At 46.7% G+C, this 5,327-nt stretch overlaps 1 protein-coding gene across 2 annotated transcripts in view; it reads right to left on the bottom strand.

Moving 5' to 3' along the window:
* The window catches only part of NUTF2 (nuclear transport factor 2), a 50,436-nt gene extending 45,336 nt beyond the window's left edge, over positions 1-5,100 (bottom strand). Inside the window, exon 1 of one of the 2 annotated variants that reach the window (XM_085891211.1) lies at positions 4,949-5,100. The gene's annotated coding sequence lies outside the window, so the exon portion shown is untranslated. The remainder of the gene's footprint in view (positions 1-4,948) is intronic. The other variant, XM_085891217.1, reaches the window with a different exon arrangement.
* Positions 5,101-5,327: the final 227 nt, after the last annotated feature.

Raw genomic sequence — 5,327 nt, forward strand, 5'->3', positions numbered from 1 at the left:
GTCAAAAAGTCCCGAATTTATCTAATGTTAAATCCCTTTGAATAAAGTCTGTAAGTCGTCATCTCTAAGTCGTCACTTCGTCTAAGTCGTCAGATGTCCGTTCCCGCGAAATGGAAACTCAAGTAAATTTCCATGCCTGACTCGTCACACGGAACTGCTGCCTTGTGAGAAGCCCGATTTCATGGAATCGTGATGCGCGCTCATTGGTGTACACTGCCAGTGATAGGCTATTTATAACTGCACTGCGTTCAGCTCAGTCAGCGTGGTGCCGTCCCACATGCATCTGAAGAGGTAGACAGGCTACGCAATGCAGTCTCTGGTGAAGGAGTAATGGATCGATCGGGCTTAGTGTTGAAGTCCGATCATGGTTTTATATTATATTGGCTTGTTTTGTACATCACCGCACTCACTTTCACATCGGTATTGAGTGGTAGTCATCACGATGACTGTGTGTCATGTAATTTGTCGATGGTATATGAGTTTTCATTCTATATGAAAACTCATTCTCCATTCATTCCAATGAATGGATTCTAACAGCCATTCATTTCACATTTGTCGATGATCATATACCATCACCGATGGTATATGAGTTGTCTTACAGTTGTTCATTATCGTTACTTTTGATAAAGTGATTCATTAATTCCATCTTTGCTTGATCACTTTCCAACTCACCAATGAACCCCCACCGATGCCCCAAGGATTGTGTTTCCCTTTTGGTACAATAGCCGGCTTAGAGACTGCTGCGCCCTCTCACACGTACATGTCCAGGCCACGCGCGACTTCATCCTTCACCCCACAGTCATCATGAATGTTCGCATACGCGCAAGTCGTCACATGTCGAAGTCGTCACTTTTTTCTTGGTCCCGAAGGTGACGACTTACGCCTAGTCTACTGTATATATATATATATATATATATATATATATATATATATATATATATATATATATATATATATATATATATATATATATATATATACATATACATATACATATATACACACACACACACACACACACACACACACACAAGATGAGTGTTTAATAATACATAGATATATATATATATATATATAAATATATATATATATATATATATATATATATATATATATATATATATATATATATATATATATATATATATATATATACACACACACACACACACACACACACACAAGATGAGAGTTTTAGTAATACATACACACATATATATATATATATATATATATATATATATATATATATATATATACATATATACATATATATACACACACATTCATACATACTGTTGCGAATTCACGCCCGCCAGCGTGCGAACGGCCACGTAACTCGAATCGCGGCACGTCGCCCACCGGACGGACAATTGAGTCATGACCCTCTCGGAACAACGCTGGGAGCTAGTCACGGGTGGGGGTTTAACCCCACCACGATCGTGCCAATTGGCCACCCGCGCAGGATAGGGTTGCTCGCCAAATTCGATCTACCTAAGTACCTGTGCGAATGGTCGACCAGGCGATCGTACCACGCCACAGGCCGACTCCGGACACGAACCGCTTAAGCGGTCCGTTCCGTGCTACAGTGATAACCGAGCGGTGTTATCGTCAGCCTTGACGGTTCCGATTAATTACTGGGATGTTGCACCCACTAGGAACCTCTTACGTGATGCAAGATGGAGGGTCAATAAAAAGGAAAAGAGACGAAGCAGAGCGGGAACAGTTCAATAAGCAAGCATTTTATTCACACACACACACACACACACAGACAAGCACGTATATACAGCCATACAGTCAAAAATGCACATATAACAGTTAAAACAGTCATGCAACAAAAGCAAATGCAGAGCTACAACCGACTACGACCGACACACGGCAACACTTCCACAGTTCTACTTCACAGACGGCGCCAACACACACATTTATACATAAAGCAAAGGAAGGAAAAGAAAGAAAGAAGTCGCGACTTCCCTTTTATGGCTGGTGAGTCCCTCTCCCACGAGTGTCAGCGTGGTCACGCCTGGCCCCGACCTCTCTCGCAGCCGGCGAACCCTCTCCGGCACTCCCCGTCTGGACGCGCAGGTCCACCTCACAACGGGCGCTGCCGCGTCTCCTGTCCGTGCCTTCGTGACAGGGCCTCTCGCCAAGCCGCGGGCGCAGGACCTCTTCCCGAAGACCAACTCTCGACAAAAACCAGCCGAAGACCAACCAGACCACCAACCAAGATGAAAAGGAAGAGGCTGAAGAGGAAGAGGCGCGCGAGTGCCCCGGCCATGTCCGTCTTTTATAGCGTAGGGCTCCGCCCTTCGCCCCGCCCCCCTCTCGGTTCCACCTTCCTTCGAGAGGGTTCCTGAAAAGGGCGTTCCCTCATGCCCTCCCTCCACCCCGCCCCGTGCGGGGGCCGGGGGAGTCAGTTTTTGGCTCTGGGCCAGAGAATTATTCCCCCAAAATGAGACCCCTCCTTCACATGACCTTTGACCTTTGACCTGCATCGCCCCTCCTCCACTCCAAAGCGCGGGGAAGTCAAATGGGAGAAACAGGCGGGGAAACCTGCGCATCCTCGCAGTTCCCTCCTTGGCGCCTTTGTTTTCCGATCGGAAGCGGACGTAGTGGCGAAGATGTGGTAGCGGAGATGTTGGAGGTGGCGTGGTTGCAGTGTGGTTGGCGCTGTGATGGGGATGGCATGGTTGTTGAGATGCTGTTTGTTTGAAATAAAAGATAGAAAAAGAAAAACGACTAACTCAAAGCGTCGCAGCCCAGATGGATCACATAAATTCCCTCTATACAACGGGTTTGGGCTAACCACACATGTACCTATGGAGATATCTCACCTGAGGGCCCTTTATGGTGTAATGCGAATTTCCACAACCGTAACAATACATATATACATATATATACACACACATTCATACATACTGTTGCGAATTCACGCCCGCCAGCGTGCGAACGGCCACGTAACTCGAATCGCGGCACGTCGCCCACCGGACGGACAATTGAGTCATGACCCTCTCGGAACAACGCTGGGAGCTAGTCACGGGTGGGGGTTTAACCTCACCACGATCGTGCCAATTGGCCACCCGCGCAGGATAGGGTTGCTCGCCAAATTCGATCTACCTAAGTACCTGTGCGAATGGTCGACCAGGCGATCGTACCACGCCACAGGCCGACTCCGGACACGAACCGCTTAAGCGGTCCGTTCCGTGCTACAGTGATAACCGAGCGGTGTTATCGTCAGCCTTGACGGTTCCGATTAATTACTGGGATGTTGCACCCACTAGGAACCTCTTACGTGATGCAAGATGGAGGGTCAATAAAAAGGAAAAGAGACGAAGCAGAGCGGGAACAGTTCAACAAGCAAGCATTTTATTCACACACACACACACAGACAAGCACGTATATACAGCCATACAGTCAAAAATGCACATATAACAGTTAAAACAGTCATGCAACAAAAGCAAATGCAGAGCTACAACCGACTACGACCGACACATGGCAACACTTCCACAGTTCTACTTCACAGACGGCGCCAACACACACATTTATACATAAAGCAAAGGAAGGAAAAGAAAGAAAGAAGTCGCGACTTCCCTTTTATGGCTGGTGAGTCCCTCTCCCACGACTGTCAGCGTGGTCACGCCTGGCCCCGACCTCTCTCGCAGCCGGCGAACCCTCTCCGGCACTCCCCGTCTGGACGCGCAGGTCCACCTCACAACGGGCGCTGCCGCGTCTCCTGTCCGTGCCTTCGTGACAGGGCCTCTCGCCAAGCCGCGGGCGCAGGACCTCTTCCCGAAGACCAACTCTCGACAAAAACCAACCGAAGACCAACCAGACCACCAACCAAGACGAAAAGGAAGAGGCTGAAGAGGAAGAGGCGCGCGAGTGCCCCGGCCATGTCCGTCTTTTATAGCGTAGGGCTCCGCCCTTCGCCCCGTCCCCCTCTCGGTTCCACCTTCCTTCGAGAGGGTTCCTGAAAAGGGCGTTCCCTCATGCCCTCCCTCCACCCCGCCCCGTGCGGGGGCCGGGGGAGTCAGTTTTTGGCTCTGGGTCAGAGAATTATTCCCCCAAAATGAGACCCCTCCTTCACATGACCTTTGACCTTTGACCTGCATCGCCCCTCCTCCACTCCAAAGCGCGGGGAAGTCAAATGGGAGAAACAGGCGGGGAAACCTGCGCATCCTCGCAGTTCCCTCCTTGGCGCCTTTGTTTTCCGATCAGAAGCGGACGTAGTGGCGAAGATGTGGTAGCGGAGATGTTGGAGGTGGCGTGGTTGCAGTGTGGTTGGCGCTGTGATGGGGATGGCATGGTTGTTGAGATGCTGTTTGTTTGAAATAAAAGATAGAAAAAGAAAAACGACTAACTCAAAGCGTCGCAGCCCAGATGGATCACATAAATTCCCTCTATACAACGGGTTTGGGCTAACCACACATGTACCTATGGAGATATCTCACCTGAGGGCCCTTTATGGTGTAATGCGAATTTCCACAACCGTAACAATACATATATATATATATATATATATATATATATATATATATATATATATATATATATATATATATATATATATTTATATATATATACACACACACACACACACACACACAAGATGAGAGTTTTAGTAATACAAATATATTTTTATTTTATTTTAATTTTTTTATATATGGATGCAAAACGTTGTGATGCAGAATTTTTCTGTTATCGAAAAATCGTTGTTCAATCAAAAGAATGCAGAAAAGAAACGCGATACCTCATCTTTTGATGTGTGCTGTGTGCTCCTAATGTCTAATGGGTATCGCCCAGGCGACAAGATCGGGGAAACAAACATGAATGTCCGAAAAGGAAATAATTACGAGCAGCGTCGTGGATTGGCCAATGTCAATGGCGAAACAACGGCGACGGGGTTATGACATGAACCGCATTGGCGAACAACACACAACATTCTTACCTATTCGCCCAGTGTGTGTGAATGAAGCAAGCGCTAACGTGTTCCTCCCCGCGATCGTTTGCAAAGCTGATTGGTTGATTTCACAGAGTTCGTCATCATTACAAAAGGGTTTAAAATCGACAATGAGAAGTTAAAAACGGCAAAAAAAAATTTTTAACTCAAAGAGAGAAGATTAATAATATGGAAAAACAGAACGTTGGTTTATGAAGTAAAAGGCGACTTGTGCTCCGAAATTCGTTGTGTTCATACACCGCCCACTTGTCACGTTTGATTAAACAAGGATGAAGGAGATAAAATTCAGAAGAATAAAACTTCGATAAATTAAATGTTGTTGACGGGAACAAGAAAACGGGAGAACGGATCATATGGAAGGATCAGA

The sequence above is a fragment of the Eptatretus burgeri genome, chromosome 8 (genome assembly GCF_056783735.1).
Source record: "Eptatretus burgeri isolate ZD-2024b chromosome 8, Ebu_testis_v1, whole genome shotgun sequence".
In the NCBI taxonomy this organism is placed as follows: domain Eukaryota; kingdom Metazoa; phylum Chordata; class Myxini; order Myxiniformes; family Myxinidae; genus Eptatretus; species Eptatretus burgeri.